This window comes from Oryctolagus cuniculus, chromosome X (assembly GCF_964237555.1).
Source record: "Oryctolagus cuniculus chromosome X, mOryCun1.1, whole genome shotgun sequence".
Lineage (NCBI taxonomy): Eukaryota > Metazoa > Chordata > Mammalia > Lagomorpha > Leporidae > Oryctolagus > Oryctolagus cuniculus.
The window spans coordinates 44,994,111-45,016,768 of NC_091453.1; the positions used below are offsets into that span (position 1 = coordinate 44,994,111).

General features: G+C 40.9%; 1 protein-coding gene and 2 pseudogenes across 3 annotated transcripts in view; 1 reads left to right on the top strand and 2 right to left on the bottom strand.

Moving 5' to 3' along the window:
- Positions 1–12,201, bottom strand: part of LOC108178687 (GTP-binding protein 4-like) — a 39,504-nt pseudogene extending 27,303 nt beyond the window's left edge.
- The window catches only part of ZC3H12B (zinc finger CCCH-type containing 12B), a 468,637-nt gene that overhangs the window by 27,659 nt on the left and 418,320 nt on the right, over positions 1–22,658 (top strand). The gene's annotated exons all lie outside the window — the stretch shown is intronic.
- LOC138843064 (GTP-binding protein 4 pseudogene) lies at positions 12,248–12,885 on the bottom strand (annotated as a pseudogene).

Genomic DNA, 22,658 nt, shown 5'->3' on the forward strand with positions numbered 1-22,658 from the left:
AATTGAAACAGTAATAAAGGCCCTCCCAACAAAGAAAAGCCCAGGACCAGAGGGATTCACTGCTGAATTCTACCAGACATTTAAAGAAGAACTAACTCCAATTCTTCTCAAACTATTCAGAACAATTGAAGAAGAGGGAATCCTCCCAAATTCTTTCTATGAAGCCAGCATCACCTTAATTCCTAAGCCGGGAAAAGATGCAGCACTGAAAGAGAATTACAGACCAATATCCCTGATGAACATAGATGCAAAAATCCTCAATAAAATTCTCGCCAATAGAATGCAACAACACATCAGAAAGATCATCCACCCAGACCAAGTGGGATTTATCCCTGGTATGCAGGGATGGTTTAATGTGCGCAAGACAATCAATGTGATACACCACATTAACAGACTGCAGAAGAAAAACCATATGATTCTCTCAATAGATGCCGAGAAAGCATTTGATAAAATACAACACCCGTTCATGATGAAAACTCTAAGCAAACTGGGTTTGGAAGGAACATTCCTCAATACAATCAAAGCAATCTATGAAAAACCCACAGCCAACATCCTATTGAATGGGGAAAAGTTGGAAGCATTTCCACTGAGATCTGGGACCAGACAGGGATGTCCACTCTCACCACTGCTATTCAATATAGTTCTGGAGGTTCTAGCCAGAGCTATTAGGCAAGAAAAAGAAATTAAAGGGATACAAATTGGGAAGGAAGAACTCAAACTATCCCTCTTTGCAGATGACATGATTCTTTATTTAGGGGACCCAAAGAACTCTACCAAGAGACTATTGGAACTCATAGAAGATTTTGGCAAAGTAGCAGGGTATAAAATCAATGCACAAAAATCAACAGCCTTTGTATACACAGACAATGCCATGGCTGAGGAAGAACTTCTAAGATCAATCCCATTCACAATAGCTACAAAAACAATCAAATACCTTGGAATAAACTTAACCAAGGACGTTAAAGATCTCTACGATGAAAATTACAAAACCTTAAAGAAAGAAATAGAAGAGGATACCAAGAAATGGAAAAATCTTCCATGCTCATGGATTGGAAGAATCAATATCATCAAAATGTCCATTCTCCCAAAAGCAATTTATAGATTCAATGCAATACCAATCAAGATACCGAAGACCTTCTTCTCAGATCTGGAAAAATTGGTGCTGAAATTTATATGGAGGCACAAGAGACCTCGAATAGCTAAAGCAATCTTGTACAACAAAAACAAAGCCGGAGGCATCACAATACCAGATTTCAGGACATACTACAGGGCAGTTGTAATCAAAACAGCATGGTACTGGTACAGAAACAGATGGATAGACCAATGGAACAGAATTGAAATACCAGAAATCAACCCAAACATCTACAGCCAACTTATATTTGATCAAGGATCTAAAACTAATTCCTTGAGCAAGGACAGTCTATTCAATAAATGGTGCTGGGAAAATTGGATTTCCACGTGCAGAATCATGAAGCAAGACCCCTACCTTACACCTTACACAAAAATCCACTCAACATGGATTAAAGACCTAAATCTACGACCTGACACCATCAAGTTACTAGAGAACATTGGAGAAACCCTTCAAGATATTGGCACAGGCAAAGAGTTTCTGGAAAAGACCCGGGAGGCACAGGCAGTCAAAGCCAAAATTAACTATTGGGATTGCATCAAATTGAGAAGTTTCTGTACTGCAAAAGAAACAGTCAGGAGAGTGAAGAGACAACCGTCAGAATGGGAAAAAATATTTGCAAACTATGCAACAGATAAAGGGTTAATAACCAGAATCTACAAAGAGATCAAGAAACTCCACAAAAACAAAACCAACAACCCAATTAAGAGATGGGCCAAGGACCTCAATAGACATTTTTCAAAAGAGGAAATCCAAATGGCCAACAGGCACATGAAAAAATGTTCAAGGTCATTAGCAATCAGAGAAATGCAAATCAAAACCACAATGAGGTTCCACCTCACCCCGGTTAGAATGGCTCACATTCAGAAATCTACCAACAACAGATGCTGGCGAGGATGTGGGGAAAAAGGGACACTAACCCACTGTTGGTGGGAATGCAAACTGGTCAAGCCACTATGGAAGTCAGTCTGGAGATTCCTCAGAAACCTGAAGATAACCCTACCGTTCGACCCAGCCATCCCACTCCTTGGAATTTACCCAAAGGAATTTAAATTGGCAAACAAAAAAGCGGTCTGCACCCTAATGTTTATTGCAGCTCAATTCACAATAGCTAAGACCTGGAACCAACCTAAATGCCCATCAACGGTAGACTGGATAAAGAAATTATGGGATATGTACTCTTTAGAATACTATACCGCAGTAAGAAACAACGAAATCCAGTCATTTGCAACAAAATGGAGGAATCTGGAACACATCATGCTGAGTGAAATAAGCCAGTCCCAAAGGGACAAATACCATATGTTCTCCCTGATCGGTGACAACTGACTGAACACCAAAAAGGAAACCTGTTGAAGTGGAATGGACACTATGGGAAACGGTGACTTGATCAGCATAGCCCTGACTGTTAATGAACAACTTAATACATTATCCCTCTTAGTAGTTTTTTTGTCTGTTCTACTTAATATGACTGGTTTAATTCTGTAATTAATACACAGTTATTCTTAAGTGTTGAAATTTAACTGAAATGTGATCCCTGTTAAACATAAGAGTAGGAATAAGAGAGGGAAGAGATATATAATTTGGGACATGCTCAAGCTGACTTGCCCCAAATGGTAGAGTTAGAAACATACCAGGGGACTCCAATTTAATCCCATCAAGGTGGCATGTACCAATGCCATCTCACTAGTCCAAGTGATCAATTTCAGTTCGCAGTTGATCATAATGAAAGGACTAAGAGTCAAAGGGAGCACATAAGCAAGTCTAGTACCTGCTAACACTAACCGATAGAATAAATAAAGGGGAGAGTGATCCAACATGGGAAGTGAGATACTCAGCAGACTCATAGAATGGCAGATGCCCTAAATAGCACTCTGGCCTCAGAATCAGCCCTAAAGGCATTCAGATCTGGCTGAAAAGCCCATGAGAGTATTTCAGGCATGGAAAGCCAAGACACTCTGGCAAAAGATCTCTGTGAGTGAGATCTCAGTGGAAAGAACAGGTCTTCAAAGAAGGAGGTACCTTTCTCTGAAGGGAGGAGAGAACCTTCACTTTGACTATGACCTTGTCTAAACAAGATAAGAGTCGGAGAACTCAAGGGGCTTCCATAGCCCTGGAAACTCATGACTGGAGCATAGGGAGATTACTGATGCCATAGACAGGAGTGTCAATTGGTAAAGTCAACAACAGGAGTCACTGTGCACTTACTCCTCATGTAGGATCTCTGTCCTTAATGTGCTGTGCATTGAGATTTAATGCTATAACGAGTACTCAAATAATATATTTCACTCTGTGTTTCTATGGGGGTGCAAACTGTTGAAATCTTTACTTAATGCATACTAAACTGATCCTCTGTAAAAAAAAAAAAAAGAAAAGAAAAGAAAAGAAACTATCAACTCCCAACTTGACTCTCACTGGGATTAAACATGACAATAGGTCTGATCTGATTTCATCATCATTAAAAAAAATCATCTATTATTTTTCACTTTATGTTTCTGTGTGGGAGCAAACTGTTGAAATCCTTACTTAATGTATACTAAGCTGATCTTCTGTATATTAAGATAATCGAAAATGAATCTTGATGTGAATGGAAGGGGAGAGGGAGTGGGAAAGGGGAGGGTTGTGGGTGGGAGGGACGGTATGGGGGGGAAGCCATAGTAATCCATTATTCGTACTTTGGAAACGTATATTCATTAAATAAAAGTTAAAAAAAAAAAAAAAAAAAATAGGAAAAGAGACAAACAAAAACCAGAGAGACAAGAAATCCTAATAAATTTGCCTATATTTGTGCTCCATATTCATGTTTTTACTTTTTAAAATATTTATTTATTTATTTGAAAAGCAGAGAGAGAGAGAGAGAGAGAGACACTGACCAACTGACCAACCAACTGGTCAGCCCTGACATGGTCTGGGCCAGGCTGAAGCCAGGAGCCAGGAACACATTTCCAGTCTCCCACAGGGAGTACTTGGACCATCTTCTACTGGTTTCCCAGGCACATTAGCAGGGAACTGGATTGGAAGCAGAGCAGCTGGTACTCAAGCTGGCACTCTGATATGGAATGCCAGCATTGTAAGCCATGGTTTAACCTACTACACCATAACACTGGTTCAGCATATTTTTTTGAAAGATTTCTTTATTTATTTGAAAGTCAGACCTACAGAAAGAGAGGGACAGAAAGACACAGAAAGATCTTCAATCTGCTGGTTCACTTCCCAGATGGCTGCAACAGCCAGGGCAGGATCAGGCCAAAGCTAGGAGCCTGGAGCTTCATCCAGGTCTTCCACATGAGTGGTGGAGGCCCAAACACTTGGACCCTCTTCTGTTGCTTTTCCCAGGCTGTTAACATGGATATGGATCTGAAGTAGAGTTGCCAGGATATGAACTGGTGCCATATATGTGATGCCAGCAGTTGCAGGCAGCAGCTTTACCTGCTATGCCACAACAATGGGACCCTGCCCCAGCATTTTGATTTTCTGATATTACATTGTACCTCTTCCATATTGCCTGTCTCTTTATATGGTACTGTAGTAATTACATGTTTTTAGCCTTCACAGTAAAGATTTAAATGATTTATTTACCATGTTTACAATATTAGAACATTCTGAATTCATTGGTATAGTAGCTCTTACCTGGTGAGTTTTCAACCTCATATTTTCTTCTTACTTGTTAGGATTTCTTTCTTTCAGTTTGAAAAACTCCTTTTAACATTTCTTACAACACAGGTCTGATGGTGTTTAATTTTCTCAGCTTTTGTTGATCTGGGAATGTCTCTACCTCTCCATCATATCTGAAGGATAACTTTGCTAAATATAGCACCTTGGCTGGCAATTTTTTTTTCAGTAGTGAAAGTCTCATGCCATTCCCTCCTGGTCTGCAAGGTTTCTATTGAGAAATCTGAGGTCAGGTGAATTGGGACCTCTTTATGTGCTATTTACTCCTTTTCTCTTACAGCTTTGAGAATCCTCTCATTATCTTTAAACTTGGGGAGCTTGTTTGTAAATGTTTTGGGGCAGACTTGATTGGATTGAATATGCCTAGTCACCTTTGGCTTTTGTGTACCTGTGTAGTTGGATTTTTATCTAGATTTGGAAAGTTTTCTGTTTGAATTTGGTCTCTACTCCTTTGGCACAATCCAGTCCTTATTGAATCCCAATAACTTTGAATATTTGCCTTTTTTAAATGCCATCTCATGTTTCCTTTGCGCTTTTTTAAACTTTTATTTAATGAATATAAATTTCCAAAGTACAGCTTATGGATTACATTGCCTCCCCCCCCATAACTTCCCGCCCACCCGCAACCCTTCCCTTTCCCGCTCCCTCTCCCCTTCCCTTCACATCAAGATTAATTTTCAATTCTCTTTATATACAGAAGATCAGTTTAGCATATATTAAGTAAAGATGTCAACAGTTTGCACACACATAGAAACACAAAGTGAAAAATACTGTTTGAGTACTAGTTATGGCATTAAATCACAATGTACAGCACATTAAGGACAGAGATCCTACATGAGGAGTAAGTGCACAGTGACTCGTGTTGTTGACTTAACAAATTGACACTCTTGTTTATGGCCTCAGTAATCACCCTAGGCTCTTGTCATGAGTTGCCAAGGCCCTTTGTGCTTTTTTAAAAATTTGTCTTGATGCCCTTATTCTTTTCTCTCCATTTGTGTATTTTCAAATAGTGTTTGAGCTCACTGATTCTTTCTTTGACTTATTATGCTATTGATGATTTCTATTGTTTGTAATTTCACGTATATTTTTCAGTTTAAGGATTTCTTCTTGATTTAGTTTAATTACTTATCAAATTTATCTGTTAGAATATTGAATCATTTCTCTGTGTTCTTTTGAATTTCATTAATCTTCCTTAAAACAACTCTTTTGACATCTTCATCAGAGTATCTGGAAATATCAGTTACTGTGTAGTTGGTTTCTGGCACCATATTTTGCTCTTTAGGAGAGGGCGTGTTTGCCTGGAAGTTCCTGATGCTTGTTGGAGTTTGACATCATCTGTGCACTGAGGGATCAATTTTAGTAATTTTGTTTCATTTATTGCTGTCCTTCTAGAAATTATAAGTAGTCTTTTCTGTTGCTGAAATGGTCCTACTTCCCAATGATGTACCTATCAACCACTGGTGATGCTTGCTAGAGTGTAAGACTGCTGAACCAGGACCACGAAACTCTCCTGGCACTGAAAAGTTCAGAGGTTGTGTCTGTGGGAACCGGACTGGGGACATGGGCTATTGGAATATTCTCAGTGCTGGGTTTTATCAGTCTGGCACAAAGTACAAAACAGTCCTTTGATTCCTTGCTATCTGCCCTAGGTTGTAGGAGGCATGAAAGAGGCAGTTCCTCAGCTGCTCAGCCAGTCTCTGATGGTTCACACTTGAGTTGCACAATCACAATCACCAGATCCTGTGCAATCATGTTGAATCATCCATGTATACCAAGGATATATCCCATGTGGTCTGGGTGAATGATTTTCTGATGTGTTGTTGTATTCTATTAGCTAGTATTTTGTTGAGGACTTTTGCCATCTATGTTCATCAGAGATATTGGTCTATAGTTCTCTTTCTTTTTGTATCATTTTCTGGTTTTTAAATTAAGATGTGCTGGCCTCAAGGAGTTTGGGAAGATTCCCTCCCTTTCAGTTGTTGTGAATAGTTTATTAATTTTGGGTTTAGTTTTTCTTTAAAAGTGTGATAGAATTCAGCATTGAAACCATCCAGTCCTGGAATTTTCTTTGTTGCGAGGTTCTTTATTACTAACTCAATCTCCATCTTGGTTATTGTTTATTTTTAAAGTATATATAACATGATGTCATGAGGTACATATATGTAGTTCATGACAGTAGCTAAACATGAACTAAATTAACATATACACAATATCAAATTGCTAGCCATTTTTTCCATCTCTGCCAAGAGCAGTTATAACCTACTCATTTAACAGAAATCCTAAATACATTACACTGTTATTAAACTATAGTCATTGCATTAGTCAGCTCTTTGTTATTTTGACTAAAATACCAGACCAGAGTTTCTTAGGAAGGACAAGTTTATTTGGGCTTGTATTTTGGGGGTTTACAGTGCAATACTGGACAGCTCCATTAGTCTTGTATCTGTTGGAGGCTGGCAATGGTGGAATAATCACATGGTGAATCAGGAAGCAAAGAGAGAAAGGAGGATAAACCCAGGTTAAATGTCCAACTTTCTCATGAGAACCACCTTTTGATAGCAAGCCTCCAGTGACCTAAAGATCGACTCTTCACCCTTAGTCCATCAGCATTTTTTGAAAGATTTATTTATTTATTTGAAAGGCAGAATTACAGAGAGGCAGAGGCAGAGGGAGAGCGAGAGTAAGAGCGAGAGCAAGAATGAGAGTGAGAGAAAGTCTACCATCCACTAGTTCACTCCCCAAATGGTGGTAACAGCCAGAGCTGGACCGATCAGAAGCCAGGAGCCAGAAGCTTCTTCCAGGTCTCCCATGTGGATGCAGGGGCCCAAGCCCTTGGGCCATCTTCCACTGCTTTCCCAGGCCATATCAGGGAGCTGGATCCAGGATTTGAACCGGCACCCATATGGGATGCTGGCACTGCAGGTGGTGGCTTTACCTACTATGCCACAGCGCTAGCACCCCCATCAGCTGTTAACATAAGACTTCACAGTTTAAACATCAGCATGAGTTTGGGATGCCATATCCTGTTCAATGCGAAACAGTCCTAATGTAAGATCTAATGTGCAATACTTGTTTCTGATTTTGTTATTTGGAAGGCAGAGTGAGAGAGAAAATGGAGGCAGGCAGAGAGAGAGAGAGAGAGAGAGAGAGAGAGAAAGGATCTTGCATCCATTAGTTCATTCCCCACATGGTCACAACACCTGGGTCTGGACCAGGCTGAAGGCAAGAACCAGGAACTCCATCCAGGTCTCCCAAGTGGGTGTCAGGGGTCCAAGTATCTTTGCCGTCTTCCGCTTTCCCAGGTGCATTAGCAGGGAGCTATGTTGCCAGCAGAGCAGTGCAGCCAGGACTTGAACTGACACTCCAGTATGGGATGCCAGCATCACAGGTGGCTACTTAACCATTTTAATAATGGTCACCTTAGGAAATATGATGTGGCAATTCATTGTGGTTTTGATTTGCTTTTCTCTGATAATGTCAGAATATTTTTCATCTACTTTTTGCCCATTTGTATGTCTTCTTTAGAAAAATGTCTAACCATATCTTTTGCCCATTATTGTAATAAAGTTATATTTTTTGCTATTGAATTGTATGGATCCCTTATATATTTTGGATATTAAGTTCTTATCAGATGCATAGGTTTGCAAATATTTCCTCTCATTCTGGAGGTTGCCTTTTTTAAAAAAAAGATTTATTTATTTATTTGAAAGTCAGAGTTACACAGAGAGAGAAGGAAAGGCAGAGAGAGATAAAGAGGTCTTCCATCTGCTGGTGGAGCTGCACCAATCTGAAGCCAGGAGCCTCTTCTGGGTCTCCCACGCGGGTGCAGGGGCCCAAGGGCTTAGACCATCCTCCACTGCCTTCCCAGCCATAGCAGAGAGCTGGATTGGAAGTGGAGCAGCCGGGACTTGAACCAGCACCCATATGGGATGCCTGCACTGCAGGCATGGCTTTATCCACTATGCCACAGCGTTGGCCCCATGGAGGTTGCCTTTTAACTTCTATTGCTGGGTTTCCTTTCCTGTGGAGAAGAATTCACTTTGACTTAATACCATTTATATCTTTTTTTGCTTTTGTTGCCTGTACTTTTGGTGTCATATCCAAAAAAATCATTGTCAAAACCCATGTTATGAAGTTTTCCCCTATGTTTTCTCAGAGGAGTTTTATAGTTTCAGGTCTTAGATTGAAATATTTGATCCATTTTGAGTTTATTTTTCTGTATGGTATGACATAAGGGGCCAATTTCTTTCTTTTGTATGAATGTAGTTTTCCTAGTAGCAAGTAATGATAAGACTGTCCTTTTGTAATGTTTAAATCCTTGTCAGGGATCATTGGACTGCATATGTATGCACTTATTTATGAGCTTGGTCCCCCCACAATTGGCCCATCAGTGCACCTTTATGATAGCTTTAATTACTGTAACTTTGTAATATGTTTCAAAATCAGGGAGAGTAAGTTCTCCAGGTTTTTTTTCCAAATATTGTTTTGGCTGTTGAATGTCTTTTGTGGATCCATATGAATTTTATAAATGTTATTTACATTTTTTATAAAAATGTTATTGGGATTTTGATGAGGATTGTGTCAAATCTGTAGATCATGTTGGATAGTGAAGACTTTTTTCTTAAAAACAGATATTTATTTGAAAGGCAGATTTGTAGAGAGAGAGAGGGATAGAGGTGAGAGGGGAGAAGGGAGAGGAAGAAGGAGAGGGAAAGGGAAAAAGGGAAAGGGAAGGTAGGAGAAGAGAGAAGGAGAGAGGAAGAGAAGAGAAAAGGAGGGAGGTGGAGAGATCTTCCATCCAATGGTTCACTCCTGGAAGCCAGAAGCCCGGAACTCTATTTGAGTTTCCCACATGGGTGTCAGGGGCCCAAGCTCTTGGGTCATCTTCTGTTGCTTTTTCAGGCATATTATCAGGGAACTGGATTCGAAGTCCTGGAGCAGCCAGGACTCGAACTGGCACCCATATGGGATTGCAGGAGGCGGTTTAACTGGCTCTCATAACATGGACCCTGATAGTGAGGACATTTTAATATCATTAAGTCTTCCAATCCATTAATACAGGATGCATTTAAATTTATTTGTGTCTTCTTTAATTTCTTTCATTAGGAATTGAACCCAGATAATGCAAATAAGGGACAGGTGTGTCTTAGCTGCTTGTCTAAAAACTCACTCCCTATTCTTCAATTTGTTAATGTGGCATATCACATTAATTGATTTTTTTCTTACTGTCTTCTGGAGTTTATTTTGGATAAAGGGATTGAAGGAAGATTACAATGAAACATTGTGCAAAAATATTAGAGAATGATTTAAAGGTGTATTTTAAGCACTGAGGTCTGACACATGTAAGCATGTTTGCTCCCAAGCTTGCAGGGTAGGACTGGTAACCTTCTGACTACATCTACAAGTAGTGATGCTTTCTTTACAAAATAGGGCTATTCATATATGATGAATTAAAATTCCTTCTTGCAGAAGAAAAAGATAGGATTTTCTCCATCAAAAACAGAACAGTGATACTAATAAATCTTTTCAATTCTGTAAATCTGAAGTAATCAATGCCTTATTGAATGCAGAAACCTTGTCTATTCAAAATATTTGATTATGCAATGACAAAAATAGGGGTTAACCACAGTGTTTAGTGAAGCAACAAATGCTTTAATTACTTTCATTTTCATTTTTAGGTTGTAGATCATGATTTCAGTTTTATGAAAATGTACCATACCAAACCAAGAAATGAACAGCAGTATAGCCAACCATGGCAAGTGAAAAACATATCTCCTGTGCTTCTTATCAGCTTTTCCTTTTTCCAGAGATGAGGTGCTTAGGTTTCATATAACAGAAATGTCTATCTGCCTCCCCTTTCATCCTCAAACAGGTTCATCTTATTCTGAAAATTATACACCATAATCTTTCTTCACTATCTTGGTATCCCAAAGTCCGGAAACATCATGTGGAAATTTTGAGAGAAACTCTGATTCTGGGCTACGGAGGGAGTGAAACAGAGTTTTTCTTACTTACCTTTCCTCTGAGATCTTGTTGCTTGGATTGTGTAGTGACTGTTGTCTTCATCATTCATGGCAACACCTAGACTGCATCTCACACTCCAGAACTGTCCATGTATTCTTCTGAGCAGTTCAAGACATCCTGGATCAGGGCTGATGTGGCACAGGGGGTTAATCTGTGGCTCACAACGCTGGAATCTCATATCAGATTGCTCATATCAGAGTCCCAGTTGCTCTACTTCCAATCCAGATCCCTGCTAATGGACCTGAAAAGCCAGTGGGATTATGGCTCAACAACTTGGGGCCCTGCTACCTATATGAGAGACCAGAGTGGTGATCCAGGTTCCTGACTCCAGCCTGGCCCAGCCCTGGTTGTTGTGGCCATTTGGAGAGTGAACCAGCAGATAGAAGATCTCCCTCTCTCTCCCATTCCCTCCCTCCATCCCTCTCCCTTTCCTTCTGTCTGTCACTCTGCCTATTAGATATGTAGATAGATAGATAGATACTTTTAAAAATATATCCTGGGTCTCTGTATTCTTTGGGTTGCAGACTTTTCAAGTTATTTTTTCTAGCTATTGGATTTTTACCAGTTCCTCATATTCACGTTTAAATTCATACTTGTCAGGAACTGTTTTTTTAAGATTTGTTTTATTTATTTAAAATTGAGAGTTACAGAGAGAGGGATGGAGGGGGAGGGGAGAGAGAGAGAGAGAGAGAGAGAGAGAGAGAATATAATTGGCTATATTATAGCCTCCCATATCTCTGTAATTTTATATTTTTCAGACAAAGTCATTAAATACCAGTACTTCTGAAGGTCTAAAATATGACCACCTCCCAATTCTATATCAAGCTCTCACTCCCTTTTCTTCTTGGGATTTCCATTTTCCATTCTCTTTCTGCATGTCACCACTCCTTTGGAGATGAAAGGGGGCCTTTCCTTATCTCTCTTGTTTGGGAAAGCTAAGTATAATCTGTTCAGCATATCATTTACTTTATTTCCCTTATTTTCGGTTTCCACTTGCTGAGCCAGAAGCTATTGCAAGCCTCTGTTCTAACTTTGATAATTCCTTCCTCAAGCACAGTACTGTTTTCTGTTATAGGGAATCCTTCAGCCTGCAAAGTTTGAAACATTTTCTGATCATATTCAGAAAATTCAGTTAGTCTCTTCACATCACATTTGTTTGCTACAACTATAAGAGGCTTGTTGATAAAGAGAGGTATATCCTAGAAGAGTTTGATCTGCTCTTTTAACACATATCTGCATTGCTCAGACAAACCCATTGCATACAAAAAAGTGCAGAGGTGACCCAGGGTTATAATGGCTTGCATTCTGGTGGTGTTCAAATCTTCCAAAGGGTGACAGGATTTTTAAATTTCTGTAGTGTCTACTACCTGCCAAGGTAAATACTAAATATTTATAATACCTAGAGTATCTATTATCTATAACCTGTCAAAATAGGTACTTATAATCAGCTCAAGTGTAAAACACAGAGTAGGTTATAAATGCATAGGTCTGGAATCCACATCTGCTCTCACCACCTTATTGATGAATCTGGGTTTCCAGGCATTTGGGCACCCACATAACAGCAGAGTTCTCATATATGTGTCAACTGTTGTTAAATGAGATAAATACTGATTCACTTGTTCAAAATATTCCAAACCCTTCTGCTATGTCTTGATAATAGTGCACATTCACCTGAGGGCAGTATGCTTCAACCACTTAAAGCTATAAGAGAGACTCACCATATTTCATAAGCTACACATAATCTTTAGCAAAATTGTCAGTTAAATTTTGGACAATATTTATTTGTCTAAGGAATCAGCTTGTAATGATCCTTGTCAGGGAGATATTCACAAAACCAGTAAAATGGATCAATATCATCCAATTTGAAGAAATCCACTAGAATCTATCATGGTAATACTGTTAAATAAATTTGACTTTTATGTTGTTAAAATATCTCCTGATGAATTTGGTAATGTATACAAATAACTGTTGGAATGTTTTGTTGAGTCTTTCTTAACGTTAGTTCAAAAAAGTCTTTGGCAGATGGCACCCATGGTAAACTTCTTGAAGTTGTAGTGCACCATGTTCATGGTGGAGTGCCACATTAATGTGTTCATTTTTTTTGTATCCTGGCCTTCCATAGAAAAACCTTTCATGGTGTATAATCCATTTAACGAGCTATTGAATTTGGTTTCCTAGCATTTTTTTGAGGATTTTTGCCTCTGTTCACAGTTATTGGTTATTTTTCTTTCTTTTTTTTTTTTTTTTTGGTGGGGGTGATATCTTTGTACCGCTTTCTTATTAGGGTAATAGTGTCTTTGTAAAATGAGTTCAGAAGTGTGTATTCCCCTTCAATATTTTTGGACAATTTTAAAGAAAGATTTATTTATTGATTTGAAAGGCAGAGTTACTGAGAGGCAGGAAGAGACAGATAGAGATCTTCCATCTGCTTGTTCGTTCCTCAAATGGCCACGGCAGCCAGGGCTGGGCCATGCAGAAGCTGGGACCCTGGATCTCCATCTGGGTCTCCCATGTGAGTGGCAGGAGCCCAGTCACTTGAGCCATCTTCTGCTACTTTCTCAAGTGCATTAATAGGGAGCTGGATTGGATGTGGAGCAGCTGGGACTCAAACTGATGCCCATATATGGTATGTCAGTGCCACAGGCAGTGGTTTAACCCATTGCACCACAATGCTAGCCTCAATTTTTTAGAAGATTTTGGGAAAGACTGGCATTAACACTTTAAATTTTAGTGGGATTCACTGGTGAAATTATTCAGTCCTGGCTATGTTTTGTTGGTGTCGCTCCCCCTCTTCGTGGAGGAACGACACAGGACCCTGCGCTGTTCTTTCGTCTGCTCGGCCCTCCCCGGGTTTGCTGCTGGTTCTTCCCGGGTTGGCTGCTGTCCCTTCCACCTCCGTGGAAGGGCAGTTCCCCCTGGCCACATTCCCCACTTCCGCAGGGGAGCGGCACTCCGCTGGCCGGCTCTCTGGGGGCTGCACAGGTGTTCCCTTAGATGTTCCCCTTAGATGTTCCTGGTGCAGGCCATCTCTCTCCTCCTTTATAGTCCTCCTCTGCCAATCCTAACTCGGCTGCCCACACGCCGAGTACGCTGCTCTCCTCCAATCAGGAGCAAGTCCTACAGTTTATTAGCTGAACTGGAGGCAGCTGTGTAGAAGCTGTTTACTTCTCTCCCAGCGCCATATTGTGGGAGAGCAGATGCATAGAATAAGTCTTAATTCCAGTAACTCAGTCCAGTCCGGGCTGCTCCCCACAAATCCCCCTTTCTTTTTATTTTTGGCGTTGATAAGCGCCTGTCTTCGGTGTCCCGCGGCACACACTCTGCTCTACTTGCTAGAGTTGCCACAGGTTCTTACAAGTCCTATCAATCAGGCAAACCGAATCTGGGTCCTCTCTTCGCCATGTTGTGAGGAGGTTTTTAGGCGCTGATGCGTGCCTGTGTTCGGTGACCTGCGGCTCACACTCTGGTCGAGCCGCCTGCTGGCGCTTACCGCCTTAATCAGGCAGACCGAATCCAAGCCTCCTAATTGCTGTATTGTGGGGAGGCCTTACTGATGTTAATTCGTGCCTGTCTTCGGTGACCTGCGGCGCATAAGTTGCTAGCCGCCGCAGGTGCTCATCGCCTCACTAATCGGGCAGACCGAATCTAAGCTTTCTCATTGCCATGTTGAGGGGAGGCCTTTCTATTTCTCTATTTCTCTATCTCCGGGCATTCCTATTTCTCCCATTTTACTTCTGTCTGCCAACATTCCCATTTCTCTCATTTTACTTCTAAACTTCTGTTTCTCTTATCCCTGCGGCTTTCCTGCGCCCGCCCCGAGGCTGCTTCTTGGCGGCTTTCCGGCTCTGAGCCGCTTCAGCCCGCGCCTCTCTCATCTGCGCGGCTTCTCGGCTCTGCGCGGCTCGGCTTTGCGCGCACACTCCGCGGTCTCGCACTAGCCCTTTCGCGTCTGAACCACGGCCTCGCGCCAGCCCCGCATTCCCTATCTATTCACGCCCCGTGCTCTCTCTGCACGCGGCGGCTTCCGCGAGTCACACAGCGTAGCTTGCGTCTCCACCGCTAGCATTCAATCCAAGTTCCCCGGGCTAGCCTGGCGAATTCAACCCAGCTTACGTCTCCGCCCCACGGTTTGGCTTCCCGTCCTTTGCTCCCCGGGCTAATCAGACGGATCCCAACCAGGCTTACGTTTCCGCTTCTGGTTTTAACTTTTCGCCCCCTATTCCCGGGCTAACTTGAGAATCCCAAAGTGGCTTTCGTCTCCGCCTTGGCCTGCCCCCCGCGGCTTCAATTTCCCTAACATTTTTCTCTACCCGGTATGTTTCCCCAAGCTTTCCTCCAACAATACTCCTCCCTCATTTCTCCTGGCCTCTCCCCACAGTCCGCATCCGAGTCTGTTTGTTCTAGCTTTCACTTTCACTTTCGACCTTAGAGATTTCTCCCAGCTTCCCCCCGTAGTCCGTATCTGAGTCTATGCCTAGGCTTTCAATAGCTTCTTCCGGCACCTTTTTCGTCCGGCTTTTCCCTAGGCTGTTTGCTAGTCTCTCTCTCTCCGGTATTTTCCACTTCTTCCCGTTTCTTCCCTCCTAAGTTTCATATCTGTCCTAGGTTTCCTATCCGAGTCACGGCACCATTATGTCGCTCCCCCTCTTCATGGAGGAACGACACTAAACCCTGCCTAGGCTTCATATCCGAGTCACGGCACCATTATGTCGCTCCCCCTCTTCGTGGAGGAACGACACAGGACCCTGCGCTGTTCTTTCATCTGCTCGGCCCTCCCCGGGTTTGCTGCTGGTTCTTCCCGGGTTGGCTGCTGTCCCTTCCACCTCCGTGGAAGGGCAGTTCCCCCTGCCACATTCCTCACTTCCGCGGGGGAGCGGCACACCGCTGGCCGGCTCTCTCGGGGGCTGCACAGGTGTTCCCTCAGATGTTCCCCTTAGATGTTCCTGGTGCATGCTGTCTCTCTCCTCCTTTATAGTCCTCCTCTGCCAATCCTAACTTGGCTGCCCACACGCCGAGTACGCTGCTCTCCTCCAATCAGGAGCAAGTCCTACAGTTTATTAGCTGAACTGGAGGCAGCTGTGTAGAAGCTGTTTACTTCTCTCCCAGCGCCATATTGTGGGAGAGCAGATGCATAGAATAAGTCTTAATTCCAGTAACTCAGTCCAGTCCGGGCTGCTCCCCACAGTTGGGAGTATTTTGATTACTCATTCAATATCCTTACTAGTCATAGGTATATTCAGATTTTTTTATATCCTTATGATTCAGTCTTGATAGGTTGAGTCTTTCTAAGAATTTTTCGATTTCTTTTAGATTATTCATTTGTTGACATATGATTGTTTTAGTTTCTTATAATCCCGTTAATTTCTGTGACATCAGTTGTAATGTCCCTTTTTACATTTCTGATTTTATTTGCTCCTTTTTCTTAGTCTAGATGAAGGTTTGTCAATTTAGTTTATCTTTTCAAGAAGACAACTTTTGTTTAGCTTTTCTATTGTTTTTCTGGTATCTATTTCATTTATTTCTATGGTGACATTTGCTATTTCCTTCCTTCTAATAGATTTGGATTTATTTTTTTCTTCTATTTCTAGTTCCTTGAGATATAAAGTTAGGTTATTAAGTAAGATGTTTATCTTTTGATTTAGGTATGTATCTCTATGAACTTCTCTCAGTATTACTTTTGCTGCTACATACTGTAATTTTGATATGGGTATTTTTGTTTTCATCTGTTGCAAGATACATTTCTCTTTGTGATTTCTTATTGCATTTATTAGTTGATTAAAGTTTATTGTTTAATCTATATGTTTGACATTTCCAATTTTCCTTCAGCTGTTGACTTAGAGTATAATTCTTCTGTGGTTTGAAAAGATACTTGGCACAATTTTGGTCTTCTTGAATTTGTTAAGGAAGATTGGTATTATTGTGTTAAATTTTGGTAGAATTCACCAGTGAAGTCACCCAGGTTGGAGACTTTTAAATATTGATTCAATATCCTTAATAGTCATAGATATGTTCAGATTTTAGTATATTTATATAAACATAAACAAAATATATGGCATATTTATTTATATCTTGTTTTGTGAACTAATGTGATTTATTCTGGAGAATGTTACATGTGTATTTGAGAAAAATGTGTATTCTACTCTTGGATGTGGTGTTCTATTAATATGAGAGTACTCCAGAAAGTCTCTATGCCTTTCAAATATAATGATGATAAGAATTAAAATTTTTAAAAATAGCTTATTTTGGTTCAGAAATTTCTGTAATCCATGAGTATGAGAAGTTCATGAGTGATTTTTTAAATTAAAATCAACTTGCTTCTTTATTCTGTTCTTCCACTAATCTTTTTGTGATTCAGTCTGTAGTGTTGAGTCCTCCATTTCCGTTTTGATATTTCTATGTGATTTATCGATCCCTATTTGAAAGTGGGATTCTGAAATATCCTACTATTATTTAATACTATTTCTCCTTTCAGTTCTGTCAGTTGTTATTTCACGTATTTGTGTACTCTACTGTTTGTTGCATATGATGTTACTTGAAAAAGTGTACAGGGGTCAGCATGGTGGGTAAAGCTGCCGCCTGCAATGCAAGCATCCATATGGGTGCTAGTTCCTGACTCAGTGGCTCAACTTCATTTATTTTATTTTATTTTATTTTATTTTATTTATTTATTTAATAGAGTTACAGAGAGAGAGGGAGGGGAGGGAAGGAGGAAAGAAGAGAGCGAGAGCGAGCGAGCAAGTGACAGAGAGAAGCTTCCATCCGCTGGTTCAGTCCTCAGATGACTCCAATGGCCAGTGCTGAGCCAGGACGAAGCCAGGAGCCAGCAGCTTCTTCCAAGTCTCCCATGTAGGGGAATGGGCCCAAGCATTTGGACCATCTTCTGCTGCATTCCCAGGCATATAAGCAGGGAGCTGGACTGGAAATGGAACAGCTAGGACTTGAATCAACCACCATAGAGGATGCCAGCCCTGCAGACTGGGGCTTAACCTGCTGCTGCAGCACTGACCCCTGTTCCAGTTCTGATCCAGCTCCCTGCTAATGGCCTGGGAAAAGCAGCAGAAGATAGTCCAAATGCTTGGGCCCCTGAATCCATGTGGGAGAGCTGGAGGGAGCTTCTGGTTCCTGGCTTTGGCCTGGCTCAGCCCTGGCCATTGCAACCATCTGGGGAGTGAACCAGTGAATGGAAGAGCTCCCCCCCATAACTTTCCTCTATGACTTTCAAATAAATAAATATTTTTATTAATTTATTAAAAAATTTTTAAAAAAATTTTTTTAACTTTTATTTAATGAATATAAATTTCCAAAGTACGATTTATGGATTACAATGGCTTCCCCCCCATACCGTCCCTCCCACCCACAACCCTCCCCTTTCCCACTCCCTCTCCCCTTCCATTCACATCAAGATTCATTTTCGATTCTCTTAATATACAGAAGATCAGCTTAGTATACATTAAGTAAGGATTTCAACAGTTTGCTCCCACACAGAAACATAAAGTGAAAAATAATAGATGATTTTTTTAAATGATGATGAAATCAGATCAGACCTATTGTCATGTTTAATCCCAGTGAGAGTCAAGTTGGGAGTTGATAATTTCTTTTTTTTTTTTTAACAGAGGATCAGTTTAGTATACATTAAGTAAAGATTTCAACAGTTTGCACCCCATAGAAACACAAAGTGAAATATATTGTTTGAGTACTCGTTATAGCATTAAATCTCAATGCACAGCACATTAAGGACAGAGATCCTACATGAGGAGTAAGTGCACAGTGACTCCTGTTGTTGACTTTACCAATTGACACTCCTGTTTATGGCATCAGTAATCTCCCCATGCTCCAGTCATGAGTTTCCAAGGCTATGGAAGCCCTCTGAGTTCTCCGACTCTTATCTTGTTTAGACAAGGTCATAGTCAAAGTGGAGGTTCTCTCCTCCCTTCAGAGAAAGGTACCTCCTTCTTTGAAGACCTGTTCTTTCCACTGGGATCTCACTCACAGAGATCTTTTGCCAGAGTGTCTTGGCTTTCCATGCCTGAAATACTCTCATGGGCTTTTCAGCCAGATCCAAATGCCTTTAGGGCTGATTCTGAGGCCAGAGCGCTATTTAGGACATCTGCCATTCTATGAGTCTGCTGAGTGTCCCACTTCCCATGTTGGATCACTCTCCCCTTTATTTATTCTATCGGTTAGTGTTAGCAGGTACTAGACTTGTTTATGTGCTCCCTTTGACTCTTAGTCCTTTCATTATGATCAATTGTGAACTGAAATTGATCACTTGGAATAGTGAGATGGCATTGGTACATGCCACCTTGATGGGATTGAATTGGAATCCCCTGGTATGTTTCTAACTCTACCATTTGGGGCAAGTCAGCTTGAGCATGTCCCAAATTATACATCTCTTCCCTCTCTTATTCCCACTCTTATGTTTAACAGGGATCACATTTCAGTTAATTTTCAACACTTAAGAATAACTGTGTATTAATTACAGAATTAAACCAGTCATATTAAGTAGAACAGACAAAAAAACTACTAAGAGGGATAATGTATTAAGTTGTTCATTAACAGTCAGGGCTATGCTGATCAAGTCACCGTTTCCCATAGTGTCCGTTTCACTTCAGGAGGTTTCCTTTTTGGTGTTCAGTCAGTTGTCACCGATCAGGGAGAACATATGGTATTTGTCCCTTTGGGACTGGCTTATTTCACTCAGCATGATGTGTTCCAGATTCCTCCATTTTGTTGCAAATGACTGGATTTCGTTGTTTCTTACTGCGGTATAGTATTCTAAAGAGTACATATCCCATAATTTCTTTATCCAGTCTACCGTTGATGGGCATTTAGGTTGGTTCCAGGTCTTAGCTATTGTGAATTGAGCTGCAATAAACATTAGGCTGCAGACCGCTTTTTTGTTTGCCAATTTAAATTCCTTTGGGTAAATTCTAAGGAGTGGGTAAAATAATATCATGTATTTTGTATACAGATTTAGGGATATAATGATACTTCCCACTCTAACCTCACTCCTACCCATGTTCCCACCCTTCTTTCTCCTTCCTCTCCTAGTCCCTCTCTTAATTTTTACAGTGATCTACTTTCAGTTTACTATACACTCGTAAGATTAACCCTACTCTAAGAGTTCAACAAATAATAAAAAAAAACCACTATTTTTCAATGGTAGAGACAAGGGTTGTAATCAATAAATGAATCTCAAAATGTCAATTTCACTCCTACACTTTACATTTTTTGGTTTTCTATTACCTATCACAGATCAAAGAAAACATATGATGTTTGTCTTTTGGTGACTGGCTTATTTCACTAAGTATGGTTTCCAGTGGCATTCATTCTGTTGCAAAGGACAGGATTTAATTCTTTTTTTTTATGACAGAGTGGTATTCAAGAGTGCGTATATGACACAATTTCTTTATCCAGTCATCAGTTGGTGGACATCTGGGTTAATTCCATATCTTAGCTATTGTGAATTGAGCTCCAATATACATGGGGTACAGGTCATTCTTTCATTTGATTTCATTTCTTTTTAAAAATATTTATTTATTTATGTGATAGAGTTACACAGAGAGAGAGAAGGAGAGGCAGAGAGAGAGAGAGGAGGGTGTCCTCCATCCTCTGGTTCACTCCCCAATTGGCTGTGGCTGAGCTGATCTGAAGCCAGGAACCAGGAGCTTCTTCTGGGTCTCCCAAGTGGTTACAGGGGCCCAAGGACTTGGACCATCTTCCACTGCTTTCCCAGGCCATAGCAGAGAGCTGGATTGGAAGTGGAGCAGCTGGGACTTGAACCAGTACCCATATGGGATGCCAGCACTGCAGGCAGCGCCTTTATTTGGTATGCCATAGCGCCGGCAGTGATTTCCTTTTTTTTTTTTTTTTGAGATTTTTAAATTTATTTTTATTTTTTATTTAGTAAATATAAATTTCCAAAGTACAGTTTATGGATTACATTGCTATCCCCCCCCCAATAAATTACCTCACACTTGCACCCCTCCCATCTCCTGCTCCCTCTCCCATTCCATTCACATCAACATTCATTTTCAATTCTCTTTATATACAGAAGATCAATTTAGTATATATTAAGTAAAGATTTCAACAGTTTGCACCCACACAGAAACACAAAGTGTAAAAATTCTGTTAAAGTACTAGTTATAGCATTACTTCACATTGGACAACAGATTAAGGACAGATCCCACATGAGAAGTAAGTACAAAGTGGCTCCTGTTGTTGACTTAACAATTTGACACTCTTGTTTATGGCGTCAGTAATCCCCCTAGGCTCTTGTCATGAGTTGCCAAGGCTATGGAAGCCTTTTAGGTTCGCACCATTTATTGAATAGACTGTCCTTACTCCAGGGATTGGTTTTGGATCCTTGGTCAAATATAAGTAGGCTGTAGATGTTTGGATTGATTTCTGGTGTTTCAATTCTGTTCCATTGGTCTATCCATCTGTTTCTGTACCAGTACCATGCTGTTTTGATTACAACTGCCCTGTAGTATGTCCTGAAATCTGGTATTGTGATGCCTCTGGCTTTGTTTTTGTTGTACAAGATTGCTTTAGCTATTCGAGGTCTCCTGTGTCTCCATATGAATTTCAGCATCATTTTTTCCAGATCTCAGAAGAATGTCTTCGGTATCTTGATTGGTATTGCATTGAATCTGTAAAGTGCTTTTGGGAGAATGGACATTTTGATGATATTGATTCTTCCAATCCATGAGCATGGAAGATTTTTCCATTTTTTGGTATCCTCTTCTATTTCTTTCTTTAAGGTTTTGTAATTTTCATCGTAAAGATCTTTAACGTCCTTGGATAAGTTGATTCCAAGGTATTTGATTGTTTTTGTAGCTATTGTGAATGGGCCTGTGTATACAAAGCCTGTTGATTTTTGTGCGTTGATTTTACATCCTGCTACTTTGCCAAACTCTTCTATGAGTTCCAATAGTCTCTTAGTAGAGTTCTTTGGGTCCCCTAAGTAAAGAATCATATCATCTGCAAAGAGGGATAGTTTGAGTTCTTCCTTCCCAATTTGTATCCCTTTAATTTCTTTTTCTAGCCTAATGGCTCTGGCTAGAACTTCCAGAACTATATTGAATAGCAGTGGTGAGAGTGGGCATCCCTGTCTGGTACCAGATCTCAGTGGAAATGGTTCCAACTTTTCCCCATTCTTTTTTTTTTTTTTTTTTTTTAAAGGCAGAGTGGACTGTGAGAGAGAGAGACAGAGAGAAAGGTCTTCCTTTCGCCGCTGGTTCACCCTCTAATGGCTGCCACAGGCTGCGCGCTGTGGCCAGCGCACCGCGCTGATCCGATGGCAGGAGCCAGGTCCTTCTCCTGGTCTCCCATGGGGTGCAGGGCCCAAGTACTTGGGCCATCCTCCACTGCACTCCCGGGCCACAGCAGAGAGTTGGCCTGGAAGAGGGGCAACCGGGACAGAATCCGGCACCCCGACCGGGACTAGAACCTGGTGTGGCGGCATCGCAAGGCGGAGGATTAGCCTAGAGAGCCGCGGCGCTGGCCACTTTTCCCCATTTAATAGGATGTTGGCCGTGGGTTTTTCATAAATTGCTTTGATTGTATTGAGGAATGTTCCTTCCATACCCAACTTGCTTGGATATTTCATCATGAAATGGTGTTGTATTTTATCAAATGCTTTCTCTGCGTCTATTGAGATAATCATATGGTTTTTCTTCTGCAGTCTGTTAATGTGGTGAATCACATTGATTGTTTTGCGAACATTGAACGATCCCTGCATACCAGGGTTAAATCCCACTTGGTCTGGGTGGATGATCTTTCTGATGTGTTGTTGCATTCTATTGGCCAGAATTTTATTGAGAATTTTTGCATC